Source organism: Prionailurus viverrinus, chromosome C2, assembly GCF_022837055.1.
Source record: "Prionailurus viverrinus isolate Anna chromosome C2, UM_Priviv_1.0, whole genome shotgun sequence".
Taxonomy (NCBI): Eukaryota; Metazoa; Chordata; class Mammalia; order Carnivora; family Felidae; genus Prionailurus; species Prionailurus viverrinus.
This window is the reverse complement of record NC_062569.1, coordinates 140,876,779-140,889,166: the sequence shown is the minus strand read 5'-3', so window position 1 is coordinate 140,889,166 and position 12,388 is coordinate 140,876,779. Positions and strand designations below refer to the sequence as shown.

At 40.4% G+C, this 12,388-nt stretch overlaps 1 long non-coding RNA gene and 1 other non-coding gene across 2 annotated transcripts; one reads left to right on the top strand and one right to left on the bottom strand.

Annotated features, from left to right (window-relative positions):
• Positions 1-3,447: 3,447 nt before the first annotated feature.
• LOC125175818 (U6 spliceosomal RNA) lies at positions 3,448-3,554 on the bottom strand. The gene has a single exon (XR_007155993.1). It is a non-coding gene; the product is annotated as a U6 spliceosomal RNA (small nuclear RNA).
• A 4,143-nt stretch (positions 3,555-7,697) lies between these two features.
• LOC125174659 (uncharacterized) lies at positions 7,698-12,014 on the top strand. Its single transcript, XR_007155493.1, has 3 exons — positions 7,698-7,860; positions 8,302-8,449; positions 11,527-12,014. It is a non-coding gene; the product is annotated as an uncharacterized LOC125174659 (long non-coding RNA).
• Positions 12,015-12,388: the final 374 nt, after the last annotated feature.

The window sequence follows — 12,388 nt, the reverse complement described above, 5'->3', positions numbered from 1 at the left end:
AGGGGCGCCTGGGTGGCACAATCGGTTAAGTGTCCGACTTCACCTAGGTCACGATCTCTCAGTCCGTGAGTTCGAGCCCCGCGTCAGGCTCTGGGCTGATGGCTCGGAGCCTGGAGCCTGTTTCGGATTCTGTGTCTCCCTCTCTCTCTGCCCCTCCCCCGTTCATGCTCTGTCTCTCTCTGTCCCAAAAATAAATAAAAAACGTTGAAAAAAATTTTTTAAAAAAAGTTTAAAACTAGAATTGCAAATACACTCCCTTCTTTCAACGTTTTAAATGTGCACTACATTCTATTCTTTAAAAAAAATGTTTATTTTTGAGAGAGAGAGAGAGGAGACAGAGAGAGAGAGAGAGAGAGAGAGAGAGAGAGGATATGCACATGTGAGCAAGCAGGGGAAGGGTAGAGAGATTGGGAGACAGAGGATCCGAAGCAGGCTCTGAGCTCAGTGCAGAGCCTGATGCTAGGCTCAAGCCCTTGAACCCTGAGATCATGACCTGAACTGAAGTCGGTCGCTTAACTGACTGAGCCACCCAGGCGCCCTTTCAATGTTCACTGTCTTCTAAGTGCATTTCTTCATACTCCTAATCTATTTTATGTGTAATTATTTTTCTAAGAATGAGATAATATGTGTCCCTTTAGTTGTTACACACTTGATGCAGAAAATGTCCTAATTAAAAACACATAATTCCCTTTAACTATGGATTTGCACTAAACTACCTCCCATGCCCAAATGGCTGTGCTGGCCACCCACGGCATAGCAAAGAGGCCTGGTGCCTTCTGCTATGTAACAGAGGCCAGTGAAGGCAACTGATGTTATCTCCATGTGAAGTAAAGTGAGAAATCATCCAAATGTGGCCAGAACTAGACCCACAAGGGTCAGAGTATGAACAGGCAACTCCCAGTAACAAAAACTGATCTCATTGAGTATACCCATTAGTGTGCTAAATGCCTATGTATTAACTGCTTTAATTGTCCCCAGATGCTACAAGGTGTTATAATGGCTCCAATTTTTTATGATTAATTAGAAGGATGAGGTGCAAATAAACTAATAAAAGTCAAGGGCTAAAAAGTGGAGAGGAGGGATTTGAACAAAGGCAGCTTATCTCTGGAGCTGTGCTATCTCACCGGCATTTCACGTTGGTTGTATCCAACTAAGTTGGGATGGCTTTACGTGGTCAGGACCCAGCTTGCCTTCTCTCTGGGGCATGTCAAGTTTGCTGGGAAGAGGCAGGCAAGTGTCATGATCAAGGGAGTAGGAATAAGGTATCCTTTCAAAAGGATACCTGACCAGCCAGACTGGTCAGAATTGTTTTTAAAAACAGCTTTGTTAAGGTAGAAGTCCCATGCTATACAATCTACCCATTTAAAGTGTAAATTCAGTTGTTCAGTATATTTATAGGGATGTGAAACCATCGCCATATCTAATTTTAGAACATCTTATTTTGACTGTCACAACTGTTACCCACAGATACATCTATATAAAACAGAAAACAAATTTTCAATAAACAATACTTGTCTTCAAAAAAATTTTTTAAAAAGAACATTTTAGTCTTTTCCTAAAAGAAACCTAGTACCCATTGCATTCACCCTCAGTCTCAACCCCTTTCCTCCAGTCCTAATCAACCACTAACCTACTGTCTGTCTCTATAGTTTCCTGTTCTGAACACTCAATATAAATTGAACGCTACACTATGTCATCTTTTCTGATGGGCTTCTTTTACTTCGCATGTTTTCTAGACTCATCCATGTTGTGGCATGTGTCAGTACTTTATTCCTTTCCACTGATGAATAATATTCTGACATATGGATTCACTACATTTTGGTTTTCATCCATTAGTTGTTGGACTTTTGGGCTGTTTCCACTTTTTGGCTATTATGGCTAATGCTGCTATGAATATTCAGGTATAGCTTTTTGTTTGGATGTATGTTTTCATTTCTCTTGGTATATGCCTACGAGTTGAATTGCTAGGTTACACGATAACTGTACATTCAACATTTCAAGGAACTGCCAGACTGTTTTTCAAAGCAGCTGTACCACTTTCCATTCACACCAGCAGTGCCTGAAGGTTCCAGTATCTCCATATCCTCATCAGCACTTGTTAACAACTGCCTTTTTAATTATAGCCAACCTAATGGGTGTGAAGTAATAATTCACTTGGTTTAGATGTGCTTTCCCTGATGGTTAGTGATGTCGCTTTCACGCCTGCTGGCTATTTGCATATCTTCTTTGATAAATGTCTATTCAAATGTTTTGCCCACTTTTAATTTAGATTGGTTGCCCCTTTTTTGTTATTGAGTTGTGTTTTTTATATGTTCTGGATACAAGTTTCTTGTCGGATATATGATTTGCAATTTTTTTTTCCCATTCTGTGGAAATCTAATCACTTTCTTGATGCTTTGTGCAGAAAGTTTGATGTAGTGCAATTTATTTTTTCTATTTTTACTTATGCTTTTTTTTTTTTTAAATCTAAGAAACCACTGCCTAACTCAAGGTCAAAATGGTTTACTCTTAATTTTTTTTCTAAGAGTTTTGTAGCTTTCCCACTTTCATTTAGGTTTATAATCCATTGAATTAACTTTGTGTATATGTTGTGAAGAAGTCATATAACTTTTGTGTATGTTGTCTGATATGGGAAATATATCTCAGAAATAAACTCTGTTCTTTTCATGTGGATATCTGGTTGTCCCAGAAATATATATTGAAGATATTGTTTTCTCCCTATTATGTCTTGGTACATTTGTCAAAAATCAATTGACCATAAACGTAAGGGTTTATTTGTGGACTCTCAATTTTTCCATCATTCTATGTTTATCTGTAAGCCAGTGACACATCATCTTAAATACTGTAGCTTTATAGTTAAATTTTGAAAGCAGGAAGCATGCTTCTTCAAACTTTATTCTTCATTTTTTTTAAGATTTTTTTTTTTGTTTTTCTGGGTTCTTTGCAATTTTATATGAATTTTACGATCAGCTTGTCCATTTTTTTCAAAAGCCAACTGGGATTTTGATAGGAATTATATTGCATCTTTTAATCAGTTTGGGGAGTATTACCATCTTGACAATATTAAGTTTTCTGATCCATGAATATAGAATATCTTTCCATTTTTTTAGGTCTTTATTTTCAATGATGTTTTGTAGTTTTCAGTGTACAAGTCTTGCACTTCCTTTGCTAAATTTATACCTAAATAATTTTCTCTTTTTGATGCTGTTGTAAACGGTATTGTTTTCTTAATTTTATTTTCAGAACTTTCAATGCCAGTCTATAGAAATACCATAGATTTTTGTATATTGATCTTGTATCCTGCAACCTTCTTGTACTCTTATTAGTTCTAATACATTTTTAATGGATTCCTTAGGATTTTCTATGTACAAAATCATGTCATCTTCAAATAGAGATAGTTTTGCTTCTTTTTTTTTTTTTTTTCACTCCGGATACTTATTTGCTCTTTTTTTAATGGAATGCTTCATGAATTTGTGTCTAATCCTGGTTCAGGGGCCATGCTAATCTTCATTGTATTGTTCCAATTTTAGTATATGTGCTGCTGAAGTGAGCACTTTTATTTCCTTTTCATGCCTAATTGTCCGGATATGACATTCAGTACAATGTTAAATAGAAGTGAAAGAGTGGACATCCTTTTCTTTCTTGTTCCTCACTTAAGGGCAAGTATTCAGTCTTTTAGCATCATGTATGATGTTATCTGTGGATGGTTGAGCAAGTTCCCTTCCATTCCTGATTTGTTGAGTGTATTGATGAAGAAAGCATGTTGGATTTCATCAAATGCTTTTTCTGCATCTGTTGAGATTATCATGTGGTTTTTTTGGTCATTTATTCTATATATAGTGTATTACATTGATTAATATTCATATATTACACCACCCTTGAATTTCTGGGATAAATTTGGTCCTGGCATACAATCTTTTTATATTGCTGGATTCAGTTGGCTAGTATTTTGTTGAAGATTTTTTACATCTATATTCATAAGGGATTTTGGTCTACAGTTTGTTTTTTTTCCTTGTGATATATTTTTCTGGTTTTGGTATCAGATTATTCTGGCCTCATAACATGAATTAAAAGTGTTCCTGCCTCTCCAATATTTCGGAAGAGTTTGTAAAGAAAATTTTAAATTACTAATTTTATCTCTTTACTTATTATTGGCCTATTCAGATTTTTAATTTTTTTCTTGAGTTAGTTTGGGCAGTTTGTGTCTTTCTAGGAACTTGTACATTTCATCTAAGTTATCTGATTTGTTGGCATACAGTTGTTCATAGCTTTCCTTAAAATCTAACTTATTACTAGAAGGTTGGGAGTAACGTGCCCTCTTTTATTCCTGATTTTAGTAATTTGTGTTTTCTCTCTTTTTTCTTGGTCAGCTTAGCTAAAGGTTTGTTGATTTTGTTTATCTTTTCAAATAACTGACTTTTGGATTCATTTTCTCTGTTGTTTTTTCTGTTCACTATTTCATTGATCTCTGTTCTAATTTCCTCATTTCCCTCCGTTTGCTGCCTTTGGGTTTCGTTTGCTCTTTCTTATTCTAGTTCCTTAAGGCATAATGGTAGCTATTGCTTTGAAATCTTTTTAAATGTAGGCATTTACAGATAATACATTTAGGAAGGAATGTGGACTTTTATTTGGTATAAAGAAAGTCTAATAGTTGACCCAAAACCTACCAGTGGGATTGAGTTACAATTGTGCTTGGGTGCCTTTGCTTAGATTTTGATTCTGTGGCACAGAAGCAACCAAAATACACAAGTTTAAATATATCATCTCCAGTAGGCTTGTGTTTCAGTGGTGACAATTATTCAGAGTTCGTATACTTTTTTTAATTTTGAAGGGCCATTTATTTGATGACAATTGTGAAACGTTCCCAAACCTGTCACATGTAGTAAGTCTGCGGTCTGAGAAAGCGTTACTGGCATTTGCAAGCATTGCAGAAATTTAATAAACTGTCGCCAAACCATTTGCTTGTTCGAATGCCAAGGTTTCCTTCCCCACATCACATGCAGTGTCCTGCTGCCAACACTTATCAAAATACTCCCACAGTTGTCACAGAGAACTGTTCAGGGAGTTTCTATTTCTTTCTCTAGTTGTCCCTGTATTTCACTGCCTTTGCCACTTCTACTTGGGGATTCATTTGAACAACCTGAATACTGTCAGTACGCGGAGCAGTTGAGTATCAAATCATGGACTGAAAACCTAAGCATGGCTGAGATATAGCTACAGATATTGACATATAGGGTGCAGCGAGACTGGGAAGGACAACTCATGCTTTGCTCTCTATGGGTTTGAATTTTTATAGAGACGTTATGTTGTTTGTGTAATGTAAAACAGCAATAAAAGCATTAAAAACATTTGAGAGGGAATCTAGAGGAAAACACTAAGGAAACTCTGGATAGAACAACTCATTCTAATTGCAGATATACAATTAGGTAGTACAAGCATCTATAATAGGATTGAGAGATATAATCCAGCGCTTTGAAACAGAGATTGACAAATTACTGGCTCTGAGTTTGCATTTCCTCTGAGTACTCCAACAGATAAGTGCCAGACTCAAACAGGTAAATGCCAGGCCACATTTAAAAAGCTCTTGCATACGAAGCGGGAAAGGAGGAAGATGAGAGGGTGTGACTTTGGACCCCATTCACCAATTCAAAGATGCATGAAAGTGTAGCCTTTTACCACTACGATAATATCTGCAACTGTCATCTGGAACAAACACATCTCTGGCTTTGATGGACATTTTGGCAGAGTACCTATCAAAATTTCAAACACATATACCCTGGACCAAACAATTCCACTGCTAGGAACCTCTTCTGAAGAAATATACCAGTGCACAGATTTTAGATAGCAGATGCTCACTGCAGCAAAATAGTTCAAATATCCTGAGTGTACTTCAGAGAGAGTATGTTTAAGTAAATTATGGTCCAACTGTCCCAAGGTCATAAGGCTAAGAAGTAGAGATCTGGGATCTAATACATGCTTTTACTTCCTCACGTAACTACATTTCATGAGTTAGTCAGTGGGTGTGGGTGGTTTTGGGGCATTCAGGACTCAGCTTGTGTGTTCTTCCCAGGGCAGGTCAAGATTGGATGGTGGGGAGAGGAGGAGGGACAGGCAAGTGTCATGGCCAAGGAATAAGGAATAAGACAGGGGAAAGTCAAAAGTTTAAAACAACAATAAAACGTGGGAAAAAAAGAAGTTATGCATAATTAGGGAGAGGAATTCTGGAGGAAAGTATTTCACTTCACCAAAGAGCATCACTTTAGCTAATTTTCACCCTCAGGAGCCATCCTGAAAGACGCTAAGTGAACTGGAAGGTACTCACTCTGAAACCGGATGGAGGAAGGAAGGAGGAGCTTAATTCTGGAGGATATATCTGTCCCTTTTCATCAAAGAAAATCCATATTAACATGTGTTTGAGGGATTAGTACATCTTTGAACTCCTAAGCAAATGGGAAGAGAATTCTTGCAGTGTTCCCAGAACTATGAAATGAAGGGTTTGGTGTGGCTGTTGCAGGGTGGGATGATTCAGAGCATTTTAAGGAGCACATGCCAATTTCAGAAGTCCTGGCATTTTCCACGTGCCCTGGTGTTTCCAGTTTTCCCAGATGCTACCCTAGCATTCTGTATGACCTTGAGCCAAATACCAATCTTTCTGTGAATCATCTTCTCCATCTAGTAAATGAGGTGGGTGGAATAAATGATCCATACACTCCCTTCAACTTGTGATTCAATGTCTCATCCTCAAGACTTACTGAATCATTAACATTTTAAATCAGCATTACTTGGTATTTATTAATGAAGGTTAGAAGCAAAAAATGTACTTTCCTAACACAATTCTTACATGCATGCACACACACACACACACACACACACACACACATATTTGTAAAATGAAATAGAAAATATTACCTAAAAAAAACCTTTCACTTTGGTGATTTGTATCTCTGGTCCTCTCTTGTTTACTAGTAACAAAGAACGGATTTTCTTGTGGTGTGAGGAAGAAAGGAATGGTTTAAAGGACGAATGCTAGCAGAAGGAGTGGGCGATACGTATATTTTTATATTCAACTGCATTTCACTTCTCCAGAAGCCCATGGATTCTCTCTCTCTCTCTCTCTCTCTCTCTCTCTCTCTCTCTCCACTGCTGCCTCAAAGTGAAGGTACCAATTTGCCCCATGGTATCACACTAACAGAAAGAAAAGCCTTGAGTTGCACCTGATTTTTCCTGTGTTCTTATAATCTCAGGAGTTGTGTGTTTGTCTGTACCTTTCAGGCCACGTGGATGTGGAGGGTGTTGAGCCCTGCTATGAGATCATTGACAGAAATGTTTGTGTGTGATTATTATGTAGTAAGTGTAAAATGCATGGCAAGTGCTTCTTTAATTATTTGATTTCTTAAATACAGCTCGTTTTGAGTGCTTCATAGATGTCTAATTACAGGGGGGTGTCATGACCGAGAGCCCCAGACACTGAACTCTGAAATCCACCACGTTTGCTCTGAGGGCACACCTCCCACCGGCTGCTCCCAGCCGGGAGGCTGAGTGTGGCCGGCCTGCCCCTGGGAGACTGGGAGCCCTCTAGTGGTAGGCTTGGGCTTAAGGAGTCCCCCCTCCTTTCTTGGTCTTGACCAGGCTTCCTTATCCTGCTTGGCAGGGGGGGCGGAATGGAATGCCTCCATTGTCTCTTCCTTTCCCTTCGATTTCACGTGGAGCCAGTCTTCCCCTCTTCTCTCACTGGTATGGAGCCCAAATGAAATCTTTGCGTATTTAACTCTGTCTTGGTGCCCATCCTCAAGAGAACCGTACGAACAGATTGATGTTGATTCAAAGCACAGCTTTGCAAGGCAAAGAACTATGTATTTGGTATGTTACATTTTAGGTCGTAAAGGGGGAGGAAATAAGTTTATACATTTGGGTTAGCTGATAGAGGCACCCAGAACTCTCAAGGATACACAAAAAATTAGTAACAGTGATAGCCTGTGTGAGGTTTTGGGGATGAATGGGGATAAGAACTGGGAGAGAAACTTTTCAAGGTATACCTTATGCATTTTCTCGAGTTTTCAAGCAAATAAATGTATAACAATTTGAAAACGTACAATCAAATATTTTCATTAAAAAAAACACATGAATTTGAGAGAAAAACAAAGCATGACTTTTGGAGATGGATCTGAGCTGGAGTCCCTTATCAGCTAGTGATCTTGGGAAAATAACCAGTTTTGGGAGGGTAACCGAGCTATTGGATTCTAGATGTCAGTGAGTTGTTTTTCTCCTTGAATTCGATAACCTCATTCGCCGGATCCCAAGAAGGCATACACTGCCCACCGGATTGCCACTGGGCTTGGCCATTGAAATTGCTGGGGCTAGGGGACCATGAGGCCGAGAGCTAGTGAGCCTGAGAAGATTTCAAGAACCAGTGCACTGAGCAGACCAAACTCTCCCTTCCCTCTGCCAGGTAACCGTAAGTCCCAGGCTGGTGGGGGGGTGGCCGGGGGGCCGTTTGGATTCCGGAATGAAATTGCTGAACCACAGCTGGCCTGTAGCATTGCAATGTGAGCAAACTTCTGTGGTTTATTCCCCCAACTTTTCATTTTGAAAAATTTCAGAATACACTCGAAAGAGTAATATGATCAGCACCTCACTTAGCCTCATCAGGTGTTGACATTTTGCCACATTTGCTGAATTTCTCTTGCTTCCTCTCCAGATATAAAGCCCTCCATTTTTACTGAGCCATTAGAGAATTAGTTATAGGCAGGAGGATACTTACTCCTAAATATTCCCACATCCTACGAACATGGATTTCCTCCTTCATGACCATAATTCTGTTATCAAATCCAAGAAATACAACATTGATACAATAATATTTACTATACAGTTCATATTCAAATTTGTCATACTAATGTCCTCGGAATTTTTTTTCTTTCAAATCCCAAACCTGAGCAAGGATCATACATGGCCATTCATTGCCTATCTCTTTAGGCTCCCTTAATTTAGAACAGCTCCCGAACTTTTTTGGTTCATCTGTCGTGGAACCGATATTTTTGAAGAGCTTAGGCCAGTTGTTTTGTAGAATGTGTCATTTTCTGGATATATCTGATTTCTTTTCCTCGTGGTTCTTTAGAATCAGGTTAGACATTTATACTACATTTATACTACATGGGTGATGTTTATATCACAACCAGGCACAAAGAGTGTCAGATGGTCCCATTTTGGGTGATGATAATTTTGACCACTTTGGTAAGGTGGTGTGCAGTAGATTTCTCCATTGAAATTTCCTTTATCCCTTTGGGGGATAACCTCTGGGGTGATAGACACCAGGAGAATATCTTGATCTTGGAAAAATGTTCCCCAATGCTGTTAGCATCCACAAGTGACTCATTTCTGAAACAATTATTACACTAGTAGATGCAGAGTGGTGATTTTTCCCCATTCTGTTGTTCCACCCTCTGGATTTTGTAAAGAAAACTTCCTCTCTGCTCCCATTTATTTTTTAGTATCGCTATGAACTGGATTTTTAACATATACAATAATGTTAGACTCCTTTATCAGTATTCTTTTAAACGGTCCTAAATTTGTACAATGAAAACCCTTGTCAAGCTGGATCCTGTGCCCTTTGAGCATGTTTCTGCCTGTCTTTGAGTATTTTCTTGCTTTCTGACACAACAAGATGTTCTATCTAGGCCGACCTTTGATAGTTACTGCCGCAGACCTGATGACTCTTTTTGTTTGGGAGAGAGACCGAGAGAGTGAGGCTAAGACTTGGGGAGAAAGTTGGTAAAGAAGGAGGTGAGAAAGGAGATTTAGTGTAAGGAAATATTTTGGGGGAGTTCTTGATCTACTGTGGGTAGCTCTCCCAGGTTCTCCAAACCTGCATTTCCTCTTCTGGAAAATAAAGATTATTATGTGCCTATTGAAGGAGTAGGTTGCAAGAATTAATAAACCTGATTGATTGGCATATGTTCAACACCTGTTGGACATTACCGTTACTGACATCCTTCCAAGTTAATTTCTGTGATACTTGTGACTTCCAAGTATCCTCCCAATGTGACATATATAGGATTCAACTTGCTTAAATTTATGTTCTGAGGTTTTGTTCAAATATGGCTCTAAAATGTTCTGAAGGCAACTAGATGGGGTTCAAGTCTAAAGGGACTGATAAAACAAAGATCTTTCAAGAGAGTAATTGTATGCAAGTTTAAGGAGAAAGCAAAAGACACACACACCATACATACATGTGTATCTATATTTCATAGTTTGAAATTGTATCTTAAATGAGAAGTGGCCTAGTAAAATTTGACTGGCATTATCAAAGCTCTACTGCTTACTTACATTTCTTCCCCTCTCCACCCCTCCCATTTCTTATTTTAATTTTTTTTAATGTTTATTTTTGAGAGAGAGAGAGACAGAGTGAGCAGGGGAGGGGCAAAGAGAGGGCCACGCAGAATGGGAAGCAGGCTCCAGGCTCTGGGCTGTCAGCACAGAGCCCAGTGGGGGGCTCGAACCCACAAACCGTGAGATCATGACTTGAGCTGAAGTTGGATGCTCAACCGACTGAGCCACCCAGGTGCCTCTGCATTTCTTATTTTAAAACCAAAGATAATTACACTCCCTGAGCCGTTGGGAATATAAAATTCAGGCCACGGAGACACATCTATGGAGGCAGGGAGTCTCTGTTGTTGTCTTCCAGTTTTATAAGTGACATACAACACTTTCAGTTGAAGGCGTACAGCACAAAGACTTAAAATACATGCATACAGCACGAGGATTAGCACAATAAGTTAACACGAGTCGCTTCACTGTGTTTGTGATGAGAACTTTCAAGATTTACTTTTTTTAAGCAACTTTCAAATACACCATACAGTACTGTTAATTATAGTCGTCATGCTGTACATTAGCTCCCAAGTGCTGATCTGTCTTATAACTGGGAGTTTGTGATTCGCGACCACCACATTCACCCAGTTTCCCAAGGGAAGGCACGGAGCCCTGCCTGGTATTTGTTCCTTAGCAAGTACCGCCCCCTGGTGGTGATATGTTCCCATGGCAAGTCAGAACCCAGCGTGGGGGGGGGGGGAGCGGCGGGGGGGGGGGGAAGGACATGGGTTGAATTTGTAAACTTAACAAGCCTTAAGTAAAGCCACAGCATTCGACAGCTTTGAATAAAAAGCATTATCATACTTACCATCCACGGAATGCTTCCTTCAATAGCAATAACATCCTGGGCTATAACAACGGTATTAGACGCTGCTCTGGAACTGCCCCCATTCAACACGTACCTACTGAGCTCGTACTGTGTGCCATGCATCGTTCCGGGCCCTTGGGATGAGCCAAAAATTCCACCCCAGTGAGATAGGGAAACTGAAGGGCTCCATAAAACTCTTTTTCTTCCCTTTCCTGCTTCTATTTCCCCCTCTGCTATTCTTGCTAGGACCTGCACCCCCATTTTACACATGCCTTATAATGCAAATAGTGGATGTCGTCCTTGTAAGGGACTTATTTAGAATAGATAACTTTTTTTATCCTATTCTATCCTAGTCTGGTGAGAAGGACCAGAGGAAGCTATCATACAGTATTCCAGACCACCTGCGCTAGACATCTGGACACCAAGATACCCTGGCTTGAAGGAGTAAGACCTGGGCCCTCATCTTTGTTCTCACGGGTTCCTGGATGCCTAAGAGGACACCTACACCCGACCACCGACTGTCCTCAGTGAAAAACCCCAGACCTCAAGCAAAGACGAGGCTCTCTCTTTTCCTTTGAATCCCCCCGACGCTGTCTGTGATCGTACTCTCTCTGTACCTTCCATAAACTCTGTTTTCGCCTCCTGCACGCATCCAGGGACCCTCTTAAGTACCCCCTTAAGACTCTGGGTCTGCAGAACGGCCTGCCAGCATCACCGGGATGCCTTTTTACATGCTCTTTATATTCTCTGTATACTACACAAACGAATCTAACTTGTAAAGAGCTATACGAATTATAGAGTTCCCTTCAATGGCTCAATAAATGGAGAACCCTGGCGCAGATCACCCTTACAAAACCGAGAGTTAAGATGCCATTAGCTTGACCGGCCGGGCAGACCACGAAAGCAAATCCACAGAAGCTGTCTTTGCCCAGTTTTTCTCCCCAGAAATATTCTTTGCGGGGAGCAAGGGTTTCTCCCAGCCTTTCGGGCTCGAACTCGCGGAGGGAGGAGGGTGATGGCGCGGGTCGGACTCTGCGACCCCAAAGAGGACGCCCGTCTCCCTGCACAGCCCCCGGGGGTGGCGGACCCGTCGCCCTGCGGTCCAGCACCTCTTGGTCACCCTCTGCGCCCCTGGAACGTACCCCAGCTCCAGACCTCCTGACCTGCCGCCACTAATCCTCAACGAGACGCAAACGCGCCCCCTGGTGGAGGCGT